This window comes from Vombatus ursinus, unplaced genomic scaffold (assembly GCF_900497805.2).
Source record: "Vombatus ursinus unplaced genomic scaffold, bare-nosed wombat genome assembly UNPS02014864.1, whole genome shotgun sequence".
Classification (NCBI taxonomy): Eukaryota; Metazoa; Chordata; class Mammalia; order Diprotodontia; family Vombatidae; genus Vombatus; species Vombatus ursinus.
The window spans coordinates 15,999,940-16,022,146 of record NW_020954642.1 but is presented as its reverse complement, the minus strand read 5'-3'; positions in this window follow the sequence as shown (position 1 = coordinate 16,022,146).

The following is a 22,207-nucleotide window of genomic DNA, read 5'->3' as shown; positions in this document are numbered from 1 at the left end:
ACTTGCTCAGGACCGGGGGGTTTGTGGAAACTGATTTCTATTTGGGTCTCAATATTTTATTCTCCAGTATGAATATTTCCTCTTAATTAATATATTCGAGGGGAGAGTCTTAATTTATCATGGCACTTGGATAAGGCTTTTTGGACTTTGCAAATGCCCTTGACTTAGAAGTTTGATCAGCCAATAAACCTGATGCTAGGATTTGCCCCTTGCTTCACTCCCTAGTTTAATCAGCATATGGCATTAAGCTTCTCTGTGGCTGGATCCAGGATCTGGGACTACATCTGTTGGACTATATGGGTTAATCACCATGCATTACTGCACACATGGCAGTTAAGACCTGGAGCTGGAGCCCTCCTGCTCCTAGCGCCCAGATGTCAACTCCAGAGCTAAGAGCCAGAGCATGGATGGCAAAGGTGGCTTTTACTTTAATAAATCAACAGAGACTTTTTTAATATCTTTGCCTCTATGGTCCTAAAGTGCCCAAATCTTTTCTAGTTCTTGGGGTTCTAGGATACACTAGGAACACAGAAGAATGAAAGGTGGTCCTTGGCCTCAAGACACTATTTTCTAATATTGACAAGGAGTTCATATGATACAGGGGAAAGAGCAGTAGATTTGTAAGTCAGAGGTATTTAGAGCTGGAATGGATCTTCTAGTTTAATCCCTTTCATTTTAAAGAAGAGACAAAACAATGTCTGAACAAGTTGTGGTATATGATTATGATGGAATACTATTGTGTTATAAGAAATGATGAGCTCAATGATTTTAGAACAACATGGAAAGACTTGCATGAAATAATGAAGTGTGAAACAAGCAGAACCAAGAGAAAATTGTATATAGTAACAATAATATTGTTTTAAGAATGACTTTGAGTGCATAAGTTATTTTAAATATTATAAATACCCAAATTAAAAGTAAAGGACATATGAAGGAAGATGCCATGTGAATGCAGAGAAAGAACTGAAAAATAGAAGTATGTATAGAATAATTTTACATATATACATATACATACATACACATATGCATATTATATATGTACATTATATATTATATATAATGTACACACACATATATACACACATATATATATATTATATATATATATTTGTGTCCAATGGTAGCTATCTCTAGTGTGGGAAGGGGGAAGGAAGAAAAAAAAAAGAAATTTACATGATAATTTTGTTGTATATCTGAAAGGAATAGCAAATTGTGCATAGTAGATCTACAGTTTCATGTGCAATCATCTTTTTTATTGTACTATCATGGAAATGCTTGTTTTATTCTATATATTAAAATAAAATTTAAAAAAAAGATAAGGCAGATAACATGGATTTATAAAATGCCTAATATTTGCCAGGCATTGTGCTAAACACTGGGGGATAGATGTGAAAACAAACAAACAAACAAACAAAAAACAATCTTTGTCCTCAGGAGCTTATAGTCTAATGAAGTGAAGGGAAGGAGAAGGGAATAAGTATTTATGTAGTATCTTCTACAATAAATTACTATACATCAACAGTGCACTATGCTGAGTGCTTTGCAAATATTATCTCATTTGATCCACAAAATGATATTGGAAAGAAGGTACTGCTATTAATCCCATTTTACAGTTAAGGAAACTGAGGCAAACAGAGGTTAAGTGACTTGCCCACAGTCACACAGTTATTAAATGTCTCAGGATGAATTTGAACTCGGCCTTCCTTACTTCAGGCCCAGTGCTCTATCCACTGACAGGGGAGACAATGTTGTTAGTCTTTTATTTTCAGAGAGCACCAATGACATCACAGCGTGAAGTCTTGACTCATGTGTGAACTGGATTTAAGTGAGAAAGACTTGCACAAAGTCATCACAGCCTCACTCTCTCTTCCAAAGTTATCAAAGTCCAGTGGCAAGACAGAAGTCAGGACAACTGGTGATGTCTGGGATGCAGTGGATGACCCTGGCATTCTTGATGTCTGACCAAGCTCTAAATATTCTAGAGACCCTGCTTCATGTATACAGGTCCCATCCCCCCTGCCCAGAGTCGGTTATTAAATGTTTACTAATAAACCCCTAACTTTTTAACAGGAAGTTAATCCACCTATACTATCTCTCTAAATTAATTTTTGACTCATGTAGAACTTTACATTTACCTCTATCAAATTTTATCATATTGATTAATATGGAATTATATTCTATATAATTGCACATATTCGTACCCATTTCAGATTGCTTACCATCTCAGGGAGGGGGAGGGAAGGGAAAGAGAGAATTTGGAACTTAGAATTTTAAAAAAAATGTTAAAAATTGTTTTTACATGTAATTAAGAAAAAAATAAAATATTTTAAATTTTTATCATATTTTATTTGCCCTATCACTATAATGTGTATATGTATATATTGTATACACTGTACGCATACATTATAACGTGTGCTTATATATAGCATACATATAACATATATAATATACATCTAACAAACATATATAAATACCCCTATATAATATGCATATATGCATACATGTGTATACATATATAACATTATATACATATGCACTTAAATTCTTTACTTAGACATTCAATTCAAACAATATTGATTATTTCTGACAAAAAGACATTGTGCTAAGTCCTGCTGATACATAGACAAAATTGTATCCATTTGGAAAACTCCAGTGTAAGTTGATGGCACCATCCCTGTAACATAATCTGAGAGAGCTGCCATGGTGCTGAGAAGCTAAGACAAGGTCGCAGAGATACCACACGTCAGAGGCTGGAATTGGACCTACGTTTCCCTGGTTTTGAGACCACTACTCTCTCCACTATACCAGTGATGCCAGACTAAAATAGAAATGGATCCCTGCTGATTGTATGTTGACTTAGAAAACCACAATTTAACATTATCTATGTAGGTCTGCATTTTTATTTATATTATTAAAACATATCCCATTTACATTTTAATCTGATTTGGCCCACTGGGGTTTTGTAGTCTGCAAACTGCGCGTTTGAAACCATTGTACTGTATCATATTGCCTCCCAGTAGATAAAAAGATAAGAGAGACAGAGACAAAGACAGAGAGAGAGAGAGACAGAGAGAGAGAGAGAGAGAGAGAGAGAGAGAGAGAACATGCCACATTCAAGAGCACATTAATGACTGGCACCTGGGGAGGACAGAGGTGCTGTCAGGGAAGGCTTCACAGTTCAGTGAGTACATGAGGTGAGACTTGAAGAAAAACAAGGATGTGGGGGTAGGGGCAATGTGTGGTGGTTCATTCCAGAAGTGAGAAATAGTTTACGGAAATGTTCAGAACTGCCTCCACAGCCTGACAGGAAGGTAATGGATTCAAGATGTAGAATTAAACAAACATTTTTGGACATGGACAGTGTGGAAATTTCTTTAGCTTAACTATGCTTCTTTTTGACAAGGGTTTTGTTTTTCTTTCCTTTTAAATTGAGAGACAGAAGAGAAAATAAACCCTTGTTAATTGAAACATACACACATATTTTATTGGCAGTGCTCGGAGTTTGGCAATGGGATGTTTGGAGAGCGGCCCAAGGGTCAGTTTGTCTGGGTCGTAGCCTTCCTGAAGGAGGCTGAAGTGAAATAAGCCTGAAAGGGATCCAGGTGTGATCCAAATTGTGGAGGGCTTTAAACCTCATGTTGAGGGTTGAGGAGTTTCCATTTTATCTTGGAGGTAATAGGGTGCCACAGAATGATGTTGAACAAGGGAGTAATATAGTTACTTATGTTGAATATAGTGGAAAGAGGTTAGTCTAAGTGAGAGCTAATGCGTAACTAGTTAGAATGGTGGCAGGGGAAGGGGGACAGAAGTGAGAGATATAGTGAAGGAAGACTTGACTTGATTTGGGAACTGGTTAAATGTTGAGGGAGGATGGCAGTGCCCTTGATAGAATAGGAAAGTTCAGAGGAAGAGGAGATTTAGGGGGAGAAATGATGAGTTCCATTGTGGATATTGTGCTTTTGATATATTGTTAGAATAATGAGGTGGGGATATCTAATCGGCAGTTGTCAATTCAGGAAAACAGTTCCGGAGAAAATTTAGGGATGGATACCACCTTCATGGAGATGCTAATTGAACTCTTGGGAGCTGATGAGATCACCAAGGGAGAGAGTATAGATCATAGGCTCCCACAGCAGTGATACTGCCCCATGGTAGGTGCTGAAATGATCTGGGGTGGGGAGGGAGGTAGTAGCTTTGAGTGCAGTTGTGTGGGGGGGAGGGTTTGAAAAAATGAGGGGGCAGTAAAACATAAGGAAGGAAGAAAAGAAGGAAATTCTAAAAAAAAAATTTGTACATGTTTCATCTGTTGTGTAACAGAGTTACAGTTGTGATTACATTATTTTCTAAATAAACACACAAAATGTGAGTTATAACCAATCAATGGTTAAGTCTGCCAACAGGTCTTAACAAGTAAGTGTTGGCTTGTTAAGGCAAGCCTGTTGTGTTCATTGTCAGGAAGTCCATCATGAATCAGCAGGAATATATGAGTGTAATGATTTGTTTAAATATGATACTATACGGTTACATGACACAATATTGCTTCACCAAAATTTCAGTTCAGGAAAAAACCCACATATTTATAATAAATTACTTAATTTAAGATGTGTTATTTAAAAATTATATTTTTTGAAATGATGCAAATTAAAAAAAAATTAGAGGGTTAAAGAAAGTAGATTTCCAGGGAGGTGATGAGTAAATTATTTTTTAAAAGGGGGTGGTAGGCCAAATAAGTTTGGGGACCTCCAGTATAGATTAAAAAGAGCAATGGACATCTTTAGTCAATCAATGAACATTTGTCAAGGGTTTGCTAAGGGCCAGGTACTATGTGAAGCACTATGAATACTAATACAAGCAGAAAGAAAGACAGTCCCTACCCTCAAGGAGCTTACATTCTAGTAGGGGAACATAACACATCAAAGGAAATTGAAAAGCAAAGAAGGAGGGGATGGCAATACTTGGCACAGGGGCATGGTAGAGAAAGTGCAGAGTGTAGCCTAGAAAGGAATCAGGTATGTCTGGGCTGGGCAGGTTCCAAGCCTAAAGGGAACTTTTAGGATGAAGAAAGAGGTTTCTAGAGCATGGTAGAGGAAGTCCAGAGTACAGTCTGGAGAGGAATGAGATGGACAAAGCCTTGAAAGACAGCCACATTTAAGTGACAGATGAAAAATGATGGGAAAAGGGATGAAAGGAAAAGAATCTTCCCAGTAGTTTGTCCGTGAAAGGGAGAAGAGATCTATGTCATGGTATGGTGAGGAGACTTGTACATTTATAAGAAGGAAGCTAATTAAAAGGTAGAGATTAAAGATGAAAGGGAAAAAAGGGGAAAGACTAGAGCAGATTCCTGGAAGACATCCTCTAACCTTGTGTGTCCTCTGCCAATTTGACAAACAATCTCTCTCTCTCTCTGTACACACACACACACACACATATAGTTAAAGGACAAGGATAGATAGACTCCTGGTATATTCCAGAACAAATATGTCTTCAAGTTACTATTTAACCATTAATGATTAATTTTAGGTTCCATTCATATAATCAGTTTCAACTCCATCTAAGTAAATGCAATATTGCCTAGCCCTAGCCTATCTCTCTCCATCTTCTCCCCAAGGATAGCATGAAAGAATTTGTCAAATGTTTTGTTGACATCTAATCATACTACTATATGTCTTTAGCATGCCTCTGATCTATCAGTCTAGTTACCCTATCAAACAAAGGAAATTAAGTTAGTCTGCTATTACTTGCTTTTGATGAAGCCATGCTGGCTTTTAACGATCTCTGTTATGCTTTCTGCAGAAGCAATGGACTAATTTCAGTGGATGGAGGTTGGGCTTAGTTGAAGGAAGACTTGTGTTCAAATGCTATCTTTATTTCACACATACTGTGTGCCCTTCAGTAAATCTCTTTACCTTTATGTACCTCAGGCAAGAGCCTATGATACTAAGCAATAGACAATTTGGAGTCTTTACTGGTGAACGGAGTTCTCCAAACAAAATCAACAATTTTTTTATATTCCTTTCATTTTTCAAGTATTCACAAATTATCCCTCTAATAATATGCTTTAAAATTTTGCCAAAAAATAAAAGTCAGGGTCAACAGTTCATAGTTTTTAATCCATCCTCTTCTCTTTTTTTGGAGTAAAATCTAGATTTTTTTTCCTTCACCAGTCCTGTGTTACTTCTCCTGTTGCCTAAGATTTTTCAGAGATCATTAACAGAAGCCCTATTTCTTTTCTAGATTTCAGTTTCCTAATAAAATGAAGGGACTTGGATTATAGTAGGGGTTCTTAACTTTGATTGTGTTACAGGTTCCTTTATCAGTGAGGTGAAGCCTACGGTTCACTTCTCAGGATGATGTTCCTAAATGAATAAAACAAAATACATAGGGTTACAAAGGAAACCAATTATATTAAAAACAGCATTCAAAATGTTTTTTAAATGTTAATGGATCTCAGATTAAGAAGTTCTGGACTATGAATTTTGATTCCTAATTCTGCTTTCTTTTCTCCCCAGCAAACCATCTCTGATTTTTCTTGGGAGGTCTATGTTTGAGTCCTGGGGCTGTCACTTAACCAGGCGTATCATATTGAGTAAGTTTCCTGATTTCTCTACACCTTTGTTCATTTAGAAAATGTGAGTAACACTGGTACTATTTGATTTACATCATTAAGTGCTTCTTGTTTGCACAGGACTAAAGTTTAAATGAGCTATGTATTTCCTGTCATGGAGGTTATAATCTAGGGAGGATGATACACATAAATAGACAGGTATAAAAATAAATTTGGATTGATAAATACATTGGAAAAATGAAACACAGAACTGCTAAGTGTAGTCTGAGGTGAACATAACTGTACCTCAAAATTTCAATTCTGAAGTTGTACTGACCTGGTTCAATTTTGGAGGGCTTCCCACAAATGACTCTTGGGGTCTTGTCTCCATCCAGGTTATCCCCAGGGAGCACAGAAGACAGCTTTGGTATAGGCCCTTACAAAAAAGATAAAAGAGGTCCTTAGCTCCTGTGTACCCACTGAAGCTTACGATACATCAAATAAAGGACATCCTTTATTTTAACTGACAGAAAACACAAACCCCAACCAATCTTGACAATTCTCTTTCCAGTAAATCCAACCTCCCCTAGAGACCTGTCCTGTTTCCCAGACTTATAGTGCTTCCTTAAGATTGAGAAATAGATTTTGCCCTTGGGGAGGCTAGAGGGTCAAATCTTCTGTCCATCAAACCAGTACAGCTTCCATAACTCATAATAGTAATGGAAGGTAGGGACAAGGTCTGCTCTTGCACATGGCGGCTCTGCTCTTGGCTATTCCTCTACTTTTGGGGCCATATAATCACTTCTCTTCTCTCCATAAGGCTTACTATAAGAATTTCTCCCCTGACTGGTTTCTCCTGAATGAATCCCATTGTCTCTCTCTCTGCCACTGCCTCTTCATAGTTGCCATCTCTGGGGCCTAAAAGTTCCCTGGGAGACCACTGCATAGATGAATGAGCATCACACTTGTCTCCTCAAGGGGTAAAATTGTGTTCAGGCCTCTTTCTCACATCTCTGTCCATGCTTAGCTTTCTGGTATCTCTCCTTCTCGCCAAAGATGGGACTCAGTTTCCATGACTCAGTAAATTATCCCTAAATGTTTAATAGTAATGACAGCAACAACCCTTAACATGGTATCAATGGGTCAGTAAGCACTAAAAACCATGTGTGTTTTTCATATGCCATCAAGAAGTTATGGCCAAAATGTGTAGTCAATCGAGATGTTCAAAGGTCATAAAGAGAAATATATTGAAAACCAAAGCAAAGGCATTACCCTTTAAACTGGTAAAAGTATTCTGCTTTCCTGTGGTCACACCCTCTACATGATGAATTCTTATTATGGACTCCTTGGGCAGTCTACTGAAAACTATGGTCCCCTTCTCAGAATCATTTTTCAATGAATACAATAAAATAATTAAAATGATCAAGGGAACCAATTATATTGAAATATATATGAAGCTTTAAAAAAAATCATGAATCCCAAGTTAAGAAACTTTCCTCTATACCAACAGGAGGTCTGAGAATGATTCATGAAAGAGGTAGTTAGCTGCCTCATCTAGAGATGTGATCCAAGTGTCTTATAGCTAACGTATGAAACAAGTAGAGAATAACACTATGATAGCAATCCAGGGAAGAGAATCTTCTGTGTGCAATAGGGTATGTTTGGGAAGGCTCGATGGATGTAATGGAAGTATTTTTTTTTAAATGAGTCATATTTAAATGGGGGCAAGAGGAAGTGGAGGACATTATAGACAGAGAGGATAACATTAAGAACATCTGGAGAAACATTAATAAAAAGAAATGCAAATCTTAACACCACTAAAGTTTTGCTTCACACTCAAAAAGTTGGCAAAGATGACTAAGATGGCTAAGGTGGGAATAGTCAGTGTTAAAACAGCTGTGGAAATTCAGGCCCATTAATATACTGTTAGTGGAGCTGCGAATCAATACAACCATTCTAGAAAGCAATTTGGAACTACGCCAAGAAAGTGAATCAAATGAACATAGAGTTTGACCCAGAGATCCTACAGCCAGCCACATAACTCAAGGAAGTCAAAGAGAGAAAGAGCAGTTCCATGTAGGGATAGGTACTGGACTTAGGATTTCATTAGGATCTCCTTTGGCACTTTCTCTTGCCTAGAGCACTGAGAATTAAGGGATTTGATTAGAGTCACCTAGCCAGCATGCTTCAGAAGCAGTATTTGAACCTAGATCTTCTGACTTTTAAGGCCAGACCACAATCCATTATGCCTTGGTTCATCTCTAAATGTACTAAAGTATTCATAGCAGTACTTTCTGCAGCAAAGAAATGGAAATAAGTTGAATATCCATTGATTGGGGAATGGCATATGAAATGATGAATATGAAAAATTCAGAGAAACATGAGAGGATTTATACGAACTGATGCAAAGTAAGTAGGAACAGAAAAATAGTATAGGCAATCACTACAGTAATGTAGAAAAGAATAATCACTACCACAACAAAAACTGAGTGCTGGGCACTTAAAATAACCAAAGTTCCTCTACCCCCAAAATAGATGAGAAAATATATCTCCTTCCCTTCTTTGCAGAGGTAGAATAATGAGTGTGGAACATCACATTTGATGTCAGACTCCATTAGTAAGTGGATAACTTGCTAGACTGGTTTTTACACTCTTTCTTTTTTATTGTTTTGCAAAAAATGCTACATATATGTTGTGTAGACTCACTGTGGCAAACTTATGGGAAGACGGAAACAATTTGCACCAACTGGGCAGGCACAGATGAGTTGTAATATGCTTCACTGGAGTGGGATTGGTAGTGGTTGGGGGGACTTGCAAGTATATTATCTAACAGATCCATTTGAGTAATTGAGGTTACAAGGGATGGTTTGCTAGGTAATGTAGGGTGGGGAAAGAACATATTTGGAAATGAAGAAGTCGGTTTAGATCAGTGGTATCTAACTCAAACAGGTTCACAGGCAACATATTGGCTTATAAAACTGCAAATTATCATTATCTATGTTGTACTGTATTTTTATTTATTTTATTAAACATTTTCCAATTACACTTTAATATGGTTGAGCCTATTCCACTCAAGTAGTTTTGTGGGGGTTTGGCCTTGAATTTGCCACCTGTAGATTTTAGTTTAACTCTTCTTGACCCTATTTTGGGTTTTCTTCGCAAAGATACTGGAGTGGTTTACCATTTCCTTCTCTAGCTCATTTTATAGATAAGGAGACTAAGGCAAACAGGGTTGAGTGATTTGCCCAGAGTCACATAACCAGCAAATGTCTAAAGCCAGATTTGAACTCAGGAAGATGAGTCTTCCTGACTCCAGGATTAGTACTCTATTCACTGCACCACATAGCTGCTATATTATAAGTTAGGATGTGATTAAAAAAGGAAGGAAATGGGCATATGTTAAACACTATTTTCCAGGCAAAGTGCACACTTAGTACATTCTACAAGTATTATTTCATTTGATCATCACAACCCTGGTAGATGGATATAAAAACAAGATACATCAATAAAATTTAGAAAGATCCAAATATCAATTGGTCAATCAATGAGCATTTATTAAACACCCATTATGTGACAGGCACCATGCTGGGCTCTAAAGACAAGATATGAAGATGATTATGGCTTATATGTTAGAAAGTGATCATGCTAGTGGAGGGCAGGTACAGAGATGGGATATGAAGTAATCCTGGATTGAGTAGCTAGAGATCTAGGCTCTATGTCAATGTCAATGTCAATGCAACCAAATCACTTCTTATTGCTATGCCTCAGTTTCCTCACTTTAAGAATGAAAGTATTAGGTTTCAGGGATGGGGAATCTATAGCTTCCAGGCCACATGTGGCCCTCTAGACCCTCAAGTGTGGCCCTTTGACTGAATCCAAACTTCACAGAACAAATCCTTCTATTAAGGAGATCTAGCCTCTAGATGAACTCTTAGGTTTCTATCCAGATGTAACCTGTGATTCTCATTATATAACCAGGGTGAGGTGACTGCCTTCAATGTATCCTTCAGATTTAGTACTCTGACTAGAAGACAAGGAGCTATTTATGTTTTGAGTAGAAGTGTGTCCTCAACAACAACAACAACAAAGTTAAACAAGCTTTTATTAAGCACCAAATGTTTTCCAAGTTACTGTGCAAAGTACTTTATACATATTTTCTCATTTGAAACTCACAACAACCCGGGAAGGTAGATACTATTATTAACTCCATTTTAAAGTTGAAGAAACTGAGGAAAATAAGAATTAAGTGATTATGAGATCAAGAGATTAAGTCTTCCAGATGATTAACCTGGTAGGGAAATGCAGGTTGGATTAGAGAGTGAGAGTAAAGGCAGTGGAGTTGAGGTCTTGGGAGAATAAGGGGAATGGAAGAAAAGAAAAAAAACTCTTCCATCCTCCCCCACCCCAGCCCCTACAATTTTTATTTTAAACTTCCCTTGCATTTGAGAAATTCATTTTCCTGGGGTGCTGGACTTCTGTCCCACTTCCTCCAATACCAGGCAAAGGCTTTGCAGGCTTGAAGGTAAAGTTATCCCTAGGGAGTGTGGTCAGAAGCCCAACAATGCCGATTGTCTGCTCTGGAGCAGCCCCATGTTTAATTATATGGCTTGGGCTTTTAAGTGCGCTTTGGGATTCAGAGTTGCACGAAGCCTGCAATTTTCTATAATAGCTCTGGGAATGTGAGCTTGGTGACCTTATGTTTATTCAGAATTGATGTTGCATGTCTGACGCTGCAGAACTATATATAGTCGGGCCCAGCCAACTAAGCAATGACACAGAAAGCCAGGGCTGGTGTTGGGGAGCACAGCTGAGGCTGGTTCTTGCTGTACAGGGCAGGGGCCTGGAGGAACCTGCAAAGGCCTGGAGGAGCCTGTTTTGGGAGATTCAGAGTCTATGGTCAAATGTACTTTTTAGCTCCGTGCTCTGCGATATAAGGACTTTTCCAGCTCTCCTCTTCTATGACTATTTCTACAAGTTTATCATCTTGATCAACTCGGTGGTCTATTGTAGAAGTGTCGAATACATTGTCTGGAGACCCTCTATGACCTACAACACTCCCAAGTGTATCAGAACCAGATTAAAATATAATTGAGAAATATTTAACAAAATAAATAAAAGTACAATAAGATATAGAGAATGTCAGTATCACATGTTGTTAAGTCAGGATTCAGTCTGCAAGGATCTACATACAAGGTTCAGTGGCCCCTTTTCAATTTGAGTTTGGCAACCCCAGGGTAGTACGCATAAAGCACTAGGCTTGGAGTTAGGAAGATCTGAGTTCAAATCCTGCCATAAACTTGTATTAGTGGCATGACTTTGGGCAAATTGCTTGACTTTTCTCTTCCTAAGTTTCATTACATGTATAATGGAAGACAATAATAGTCCTTACCTCACAGGATTTGTTATAAGAATCGAATGAGATAATCCATTTAAAACACCTTGCAAAGCTTAAAGAACTAAAGAGATATTAGCTATCATCATCATCATCATCATCATCATTATCTCTTATATCATAAGCTGTTAGGAAGGTACCCAAGAACATAGAACATCGGCCCTGGAATGGACATTTGAGGTCATCTAATTCACAAGTGGGCAACTAGTGTTGTAGTGGATAGAGTGCCAGGCCTGGAGTCAGGAAGACCCCTCTTCCTGACTTCAAATTTTGCCTCAGACACTTACTGGCTGTGTTAACCTGGACAAGTCATTTAACCTTGCTGGTCTCATTCTCCTCACCTGTAAAATGAGCTAGAGAAGGAAATGGCAAACCACTCCAGTATCTTTGCACAGAAAACCCCAATAGGGTCATGGTCAGACTACAATCCACAGGTATCTAATTCAAGGCCAAGCCCCCACAAAACTCCTGAGTGCTATAGGCTCAATCAGATTAAAATGTAATTAGGGAAATGTTTAACAAAATAAATTTAAAACTACAATGTGATATAGATAATGTTAATTTGTGGTTTTCTAAGTCAATATGCAGCCTGCAGGGATCCTGTTTGAATCTGACACCACTGATCTAATCCAACCTCTTCATTTTACAGATGAAGAAAATTAAATTTAGAGGGGAAAATAAAAAGTGACTTTCTCAAGGTTGTACTCTGAGTTAGTGTTAGGCTTAAAATCATGTTGAAATACTCTGACTGCTTGTCCAATGGTTTTTCCTATGCCATGGACTCTGAACAGTTTAGTAACAGGAGGTGGGTAAGGAGGCAAGTTTATACACACTTTGAAAGAGTGTACAAAGTGATGTACAGTAGCCATGGATTGACTTAAGCATAATAAACAAAAGAATGCACCTTTTACAGAAAGTCCTTATGAAAATAGCACATTGAGAGCTGCTCTGGAGACTTTCTCAGTGGAACAGCTCCCAAGCTTGGAATCCATTCCCTCCTTACCTCCACCTCACGGGGGGCTCACTCTTCCCTTAAGATGTAGCTCAGACATGCTTCCTTATCTCTCAATCATTAGTTCCCTTTCTCCCAAACTATCTCATATTTAACCACTTCGTACATATTCATATTTATTCATTTAACATTTATGCTGTATACGTATACACATATTTAACTTGTTGAACCATTTTTCAGTTGTGTTTGACTCTTTGTGACCCCATTTGGAGTTTTCTTGGCAATGATACTTGAGTAGATTGCCATTTCCTTCTCCAGCTCATTTTACAGATGAGGAAACTGAGGCAAATGGGCTTAAATGACTTGCCAAGGTGACACAGCTCGAAAGTATCTGAGGGCAGATTTGAACTCAGAAAGATGAGTCTTCCTGACTCCAGGCCCAGCACTCTATCCACTGTGCCACCTAGCTGCCTTCATATTTAGCTACTTTGTATAGATTTTCATTTATTTTATATTTATGCTACATATGCATGTATCTATATAGCTATATGTATACACATATGACAATAATATATAATGTAGAGTGTGTAGACATATATATATATATTTATATCTTACATATCTCTATCTGTTTAGCTATATCTATCATACATATTTCTATAATCTCTGTCTATATGCTAAGTATAGTCTTCCCCAGTAGTATATAAGCTCTTTGCAAATAAGGATAGCTTCTCTTTGTACTTATATCCTCAGAGTCTGACATAGTGTCTGGCACATAGTAGGTGCTTAGTAAATACTTTTTGACTAGTTGATAAGGTCTTTTCAATTCTAAAAAAAATCTATGATTGAAAATTCCATTTTCTAAAAGACCCTTTTGTTCTAACTCCATAACTTTAAATATTTTATGACATAGTTCAAGGAATATTGGCTTTAGAATCAGGATACAGGAGTGCTCCAGTCACAACTCTGCTATTTTATGGTTATGTGACATGGGACAAGTCCCTCGAATACTCTGAGTTTCTATTTCCTCACCTGGAAAATGAAAAAGTTGTACTAAATAATTCCTGCAGTGCTTTCCAGCTCTTATATTTGGTAATTCCATGACTCTAAACATCCTTGGAGAGAGTCCATCTGGCCATTTAGAAATGGTTATTATTCTTAGGGAAAGGAAAGGAATTCTATTATAAAAATAGCCCCAATGAGCAACTCACAGCTCTGTTAAGGTTTCCATAGCGTTTTCCTTACACAACTCTAGGTGGCAGTGTAACTATATTTTTTTCCCATTTTACAGATGAGGACACTAAGACTCTGAAGGGTCATTAGCTTGCCAAGGATCACGTAGCTAAAAAGTATCTAACCAAGAAGTCAAACTCAGGTCTATTAACACCAAGTCCAGTGTTCTATCAATCACACCATGTTACCTCATCAACTTATGTTGATAGGCACATGCAACGGCCAGGCAGTGAGTGAAATGGTTTATGTGATCCTACTGCTCTAATTTCTGATCCCTAAGTGCCCTCCATGATCCATGACAATTGCAAAGACGGCCAAAATGATTGGTGGTCCAGTTCAGTAGCTACTTTTCAAGGCAGCCTGAAACTTCCTGTAATCAATGAGATGGGATTTTGAAAGCTTATTTTTTCCATTTTCTACTTAATTCCTGGGGTCATGGTCTGGATGCTATGGAAACCTCCACTACTTCTTTACCTTTTCCAGCCTTGGCTTTTGGGTCTTGAATGTCTTGTCTCTGCTGAAAGAGCTCCTACTTTTGTTACCCAGATTCTGCATCCTCCACCCCCACCTAAGAAAGGCAGCATGACTCCCATGGAACAGATCTAGGACATAGATTGAGGAGAAGTGAATCTGAATCTCAATTATTATCCACATATAAAAGGAGGAAAGTTGCTTATCCACTTTTCTGAACTCATTTGTAACGGGCTAATAAACCTACTATAGCTCCATCCCAGGTTGTTGTATGAATCAAATAATAGAAATTTAGAGCTGGAAAAGACATTAAGGTCAACTACTCTAATGCTCAGTTGTTTTTCAGTTGTATCTGACTCTTTGTGACCCCATTTGGGGTTTTCTTGGCAGAGATACTGGAGTGGTTTGCTATTTTCTCCTTGAGCTCATTTTACAGATGAGGAAACTGAGGCAAGCAGGATTAAGTGACTTGCTTAAGGTTGTAGTGTCTGAGACCAGATTTGAACTCAGGAAGATGAGTCTTCCTGACCCCAGGGCTGGTAATCTATCCACCGTGTCACCTAGTTGTCCCCATCGACTCTATTTACTCATTTTATAGATGAGGGAAATGAGGTCCAGATAATAGAAATGACTTGCTCACCCACATTAGCACTTAGTAAGAATTCTGGGACTTTAACACAGATCTCCAACCTTCCAGGCTAGCCTTTTTTTACAACACACTGAGATAATGGATATAAAACACTTTATAACTGGTTTAGTGCTCTCTAAATGCACTTGTGACTCTGTCAACTAGAAGACAATATAAATAAGAGGTGATTATCATCGTTACCTCTTCCTCCTGTGGGTTCACATCAGGACAACCCTGTGGAAACTGATCTCGAGAATGTCTAGATGAGACACAGCACGTGCAGTAGAATGTATGCTAAATTTGAAATCAGAGGTACTGGGTTCAAATCCAGGCTGTGTTACTAACTGGGTCCTCTTGGGGAAGGTGTTTATTAATCTTTGTGGGCCTCAGCTTCCTCATCTGTAAGATGAAGGTCTTAGACTAAATGAAGTCTCAGGTCTCTTTTGACTCCAAATGAATGATCCTATACAACCCCATGATTTGGTCAGTGTCTGAATCATATGTGGATTAATGCACCGTGTATCTGAATTATAGAATGAAAGAAAGCAATTCCCTCCTACCTTTGCCACAATTATCTAGGAAAGAGGGATACATACATTATGCACTGGTTGCACATATACCACTTTGCAGTAAAATAGAAAAAAAAAGGCGCTAGTCTTAAGAGTCAGAAGACTTGAGTTCAAATTCTAGTTCTTTTACTTACTCAGTTTACTCACCTGTAAACTGGCTATAATAATTCCTGCACTACCCCCTATCCAATTAGAGGACTTTATGTTTAGAAGGGACTTTGCACTGATTCTCCCCCATGGCCAGAATGCTAAGCCCCTTTACCTTCACCCCATTTTCTTCAAGACAATTCAAATTCCACCTTCTTCAAGAGACCTTTCCCTGTCCTCCCAGCTGCTAATACTTTCTTTACACAGAGTATCTTCTATCTAATCTATGTATTTATCTATCTATCTATCTTTCTTCTATGTACCTAATTACGTAAATGTCACCATTAGAAAGTAAAATCCTTGAGAGCCTTTCTTTTTATCTCCAGCACTTATCTCAGTTCATGGTACATAGTAGGTGCTTAATAAATGTTTGTTGACTGATTGATTTACTTTAAGATAATCTTGTTCAACTCTCTACTTTTGCAGATAGGGAAACTGAGGCTTAGAGATGGGAACTGTCTTTCCCAAGGTCACACAAATACATAGAAAAGGAGATATTCTGATTGAGGTTTTACAAGGTTTCAGAGGGAGAATGGTGTTTTCTAAACTTTTAAGTGCTATTAAAAAATGTTAGGACTTTTTTTTTAAGTATCTTGAATGATATATAACAAATAATCCACCCCTTCCTAAAAGTAGAGTTAAGAAAGAGCATCTCTTAACATCCTTTAAAGGAGAACACTTTATAAATAATAGTTCACATTTGTAAAGGGCATTAACTTTTGCAAAACAGTTTATGTAAATGATTTGATCTGATACTTACAAAGGCCCTGTATTGTCACCCCCATTTTACAGATGAGGAAACTGAGGTGCAAGAGGTGAACTTACATGCATGACTCATATTATTAGTGAGTATCTGAAAGGGAAGAACAGGGGATAAGCACTTTTATTGTGCCACCTGTGTGCCAGATGCTGTGTGAAGAACTTTTTACAAGTATTATCTCATTTCATTCTCACCACAACTCTGCGATACTGGTTCTATTATTATCCCTATTTTATAATTGAGGAAATTGAAGCAAATAGAGGTTAAGTGACTTGCTCTGGGTCTCATAGTAAGTGTCTGAGGCTGGATTTGAATTCTAGTCTTCCTGATTGCAAGTGCCATAGCCCAACTATTTTTTTAATTAATTAATTTTTAGTTTTCAACAATTATCTTCCATAAGATATTGAGTTCTAAATTTTCTCCCCCTACCTCCTTCCCCCCTCCCCAAGATGGCATGCAATCTGATATAGGCTCTATGTATACATTCATATTAAACATATTTTCACATTAGTGATGTTGTAAGGAAGAATTAGAACCAATGGGAGGAACCACAAGAAAGAAGAAACAAAACAAAACAACAAAAGAGAAGGAGAGCAAATAGCATGCTTCCATCTGCATTCAGGCTCCATAGTTCTTTCACTGGATGTGGATAGCATTTTCTATCATGAGTCTTTTGGAGTTGTCTTAGATCCTTGTATTGCTGAGAAAATCTAAGTCTATCAAAGTCAGTCATTGCACAATATGACTGCTACTGTGTACAACATTCTCTTGGTTCTGCTCACTTCACTCAGCATCAGACCATACAAGTCTTTCCAGGGTTTTCTGAAGTTTGCCTGTTCATCATTTCTTATAGCACAATAGTATTCCATTGCATTCGTATACCACAACTTGTTCAGTCATTCCCCAACTGATGGAAATCCCATCAATTTCCAATTCTTGGCCACCACAAAAAAAGCTGCTATAAACATTTTTGCACATGTGGGTCCTTTTCCTATTTTTATGATCTCTTTGGGATACAGACCTAGAAGTGGTATTATATAACCCAACTTCTATGTATCACAATCTCTAAGACAAAGCATCCTCATTTACTCGAAACTGAGGCAGCTAAGTGGCACAGTGGAGAGAGTGCTGGGCCTGGAGTCAGAAAGACTCATCTTCCTGAGTTCTTCCTGAGTTCTGGCCTCAGACACTTACTAGCCGTGTGACCCTGGGCAAGTCACTTCACCCTGTTTGCCTCAGTTTCTCATTTGTAAAATGAACTAGAGATGGAAATGACAAACCACTCCAGTGTCTTTGCTAAGAAAACTCCAAAAGGCATCATGAAGAGTTGGACATGACTGAAAAATGACTAAACAATAACTAAAAGGAGATACATTTTCTGCAAGAGAATTAGCCTCCCACATGAAGAACTTAGCTTTGATTGTTCTGAGCTTCTGTTTTTTCATTTTCAAAATGAGCATACATGCTATCCAGTTCATGGGACTATTGGTAGCAAAGTTCTTTATAAACTTTAAAGCTATTCTTACTTCCGGTGTATAATGAACATGATTCATTAGATCAAAAGTGGAGAGTTTGGGACCTCTCTGAGCCACGTAAATAACAATGATTGCCTATAATTGTAATGTTATTTGATATCTACTGAGCCTTTGCCATTTTTTGAAAAAAATAAAAACCAAAGTAATAATTATGAAACATAATCTGCTATTTTCAGAAACAGAGCAGTTGGGTATAGAGTGCTGGCTTGAAAAGGTCTGATGCTTTCAGATTTTAGCATTTAGACTTAGTGACAATAGAAACTATTTATTGGCTGGGTAACAATGGGAAGCCAATTCTTTTCTCCCAACATCAACTACCAAGGTACACACTTTCACACTTTCTTCTCATACCTCTCATGGGCCATCTGACCAGATTAGTCCCTCAAGCTGCCCCTGGATACCATTTTCTATGGTTCCATGGTCATTTAGCTCATCCTCTAGCATCCATTTTTCCCCCGGGGAAGACTGCTCCTTAGTTTCAATACCACTTGGAAATACATGTATTAGTCAGGGAACCAGTGGCAACAAAGAAAAAGTGTGCCAGTGGCCATTGCCTTCCCCTTGAGTAAAAGCTTTCCGCAGTCCCTCTGCTCTGTTTCCACTTTGCTCTTTGCAACCCTCCTGCAAGATCTCTTCCTTCCATTTTTTGATACTTACCAAAACTTGGCTTTCTCCTGAAGATCCTATATCTCTTGGAAGCCTGTGTAAGCCTGCATGCTCCTTTATCTCACATCACCTGACCAATAGGGCTAGAAGGACAAGTTTATTTGCTTCTTCCTCTCAACAGTCCCTTTTTTTATTCCTTTTTTTTTTTTGAGGCATTTGGGGTTAAGTGACTTGCCCAGAGTCACACAGCTAGTGAGTGTTTCGTGTGTGAGGCCAGATTTAAACTCAGGTCCTCCTGACTCCAGGGCTGGTACTCTATCCACATTGCCACCTAGCTGCCCTCACAGTCCTTTTGTGACCCTCTCTTTACAAGTGGACCCAAGATAGTAGAGTAAAAGGTCAGCAACTTTGCATCTGTTCCCCAAAATCTTTTTTCCTTTTTTTTTGTTTTGAAAATAAGGCAAATTATTTAGTCTGTCAACAGGGGTATTGAGTGTTAGCTGCATCTGACCCCTCCATATACCCATATCCATAGTTAAAAAAAATATACTATTTTCAAGGTGAGATAGGGGAACTGGAGAGGAACTCAACTGGTCTGGGAAAGGTGGTGGGGGTAAAGCCCCTTGCTACAGGGAAAGAGGAACAAATCTGATGCCTTTGGGGATGGCTTCTATGGAGTTAAGATACCTCAACTCTACAAATCTCATCTAAGGATGAAGGGCATGAAATTGGGCAGGTGTCCTACTCAGATGCTTGAGGAGTATGTTGGTAGCCCCACGCCATGTACAGTGTTGCTACCAAAATGCATAAATAGAAGAGGTGGGAGGATCTCCATCAGGAATGTTTCCAATATCTAGGGCTACCTCAGGGAAAAGCTGTTTTGGAGGTGGCCAGGATGAGCTGGTAGAGAGAGGACCAGGGAGTTTCCTGTTGGGCCAGCTCCTGTTCAAACCACTTGAAGGATTTCTTGGGATACCTTCTTCCAGCACAGGTGGCAGAGGTGTCTGGGGATTCACTGATCAAAGATATACTCCAGCATACACTCCAGAAAAATACACCAAACTGAATTCTGAGCAATAAAATCAATAAAAAAATCATAGTGAGTCATTTTTCCAGTCCAGTGCAATTAAGGAAAGTAAACAGGATGTGTATGCACACTGGGGTAGGGGATTACAGGGGTCACAGTCAAGCAGCAGAAGTGTCACTGAGCTGGGGTGGTGGGGAGCAGCTTAAAACCTGGGCAGAAAGAGATTTCAGGGGACCCCTGTATGAACACTGAAAGCAGGGATGGGTGGCATCTAGCAGCTCTGCTGCCCATTTCCTAGTGCTGTGTCATAGCTCCAGGGTGAAGAGGATCAATTAGGAGGGAGGAGGAGCCCTGTCTGTGCAAGGACCAGAGGACAGGCCAGGAGGGGTGAACAAACCTCTTACCAGATCATGTCACATTGGAAACACCCCCACCCCTATTGAGCTATGAAAATAGCAGAAGGACATAAAAAACAGAAGCTCAGGATGGACATGCCTCCCTCAGAGGTGAGCAGAGCTCAACTCTTACACAAAATCCAAAGGCAAGAAGCAGGCTGGAAAAATTAGCAAACAACAAAAAAGAACCTGATCGTAAAAAAGCTACCACGGCGATTAGGAAGGTCAAGACACAAACTCAGAAGGCAATAGACCCTCTCTCTAACACAATCATTCAACAATTCAACACTTCCATTCCTTTAAAGCTCACCCCAACCTATCTGAATCACTAAGTACTTTCATCCATGGCCCTCCATGCCATCCTTTCTGTTCCCCAATAAGTTCAGGACTTGAATTAGAATCTTTATTCCCATTCCAACTCCTGAGCCATTCATATGTCCAAACCATGAAGCTCATCCATCTCCTCAACTCCCATGACTTTTGTCTCTAGTTTTACTACAACCATCTATAAGAGTTTGTCAAACCTTAGAATTACTATCCTAATTAATCCACCCAGCATGGAACTTTCCATGCTTGGCCTGTGCTGTCCAAATTAATGAGTGAGAAAATGAGTGTAGAAACTCACCTAATCTACTTTATCTATCTAGCCCAAGATCATGTTTGATATTGCATCCATCAATAATCCCCCAGGAAACCAGTGCCTACCAGGATATCTTGGCTGTCTTCCCTGCCACCATAAGCATATAGCTCTCCTACCATTTTCCAACTCTTTCTCTGGGAATAGTAATTAAATTATTACTACCATTGCCACTAAAAGGTGCATGAAGACTGACTGCCTTATGATTCCACTTATTATCCCTATGCCTACAGATATCATGATTCTCTTCCTTGACTCCCCTTCCCTATTTGTGTTGTATCTTCCTATTAGAATATAATCTCCTTGAGGTTAGGAACCTTCTCACTTTTTTATTTATATAACCACAACCTAACCCAGTGCCTAGGGCACAGAGTAAACACTTTCTCAAAGCTTTTTTCATTTGTTCATTCACTTGACCCTGAACTCACCCGAATGAATTGCCCCACATGCCAAATTCCTAGTTACGGCTCTGGTAAGAGAAAAATTTGGTTGAAAGGGAAAAGAAAAGTATATTTCTCAAATTGGTGCCATGAGGCCTATATTACAATACTGGTTCAATTAAAAAAAACACACACAACTTTTTTTTATAGTTACTTCCATTCAAGGTAGTACTAGAAGAAAAAAAAGTTAAGGCACAGGTCATAGGCTATGCTCTCAAGAAACGTATATGGGTTGGGGGGGGTAGGGAATAAGTGCACAAGTGACTATGATACAAAGGATAGTGTTAAAAAAAATAAAGGATCAGGTTGGGTAAGGTTGTAGGAGAAATTTGAAAAGGCATAAATCACTTAACTGTGAATTTTCACTGGTTTTCTCCCATATCTGGAATTCTCTCCTTCCTCTTCTCTGACTCCTCACTTTCCTGGTTTCTTGAAACCCCCAGCTAAAATCTCACTGTCTGCAAGAAGCATTTCTTCATCACCCTTAATGCTAGTGTCTTCCCTTTGTTGATTTATCTCCAATTTATTCTGTATATAATTTATGTGTGCATAGTTATTTGCATGTTATCTCTTCCATTAGGCTGTGAGCTCCTAGAGGAGTCAAGGAAAGATCTATACAAAATGCCTCATGGAAATTTGAGGATGGAGAGAGCACTTTCATTTAGGGCACAGAGAAGGCTTTATAGTGGAGATGAGATAAAAATGAACCTTGAAGGGAGAAGAAATTTCTTAAAGGAAGGAAAGAAGGGAGGAAGGGAAGAAGGAAGGAAAGAAGAAAGGGGAAGTATATTCTAGGTCTGGGTAAAAAGGACCTTGTGAGAAAAAGAATAAAAAATTAAGGAACAGCTAACTAATCATCCAGTTTGGTTGG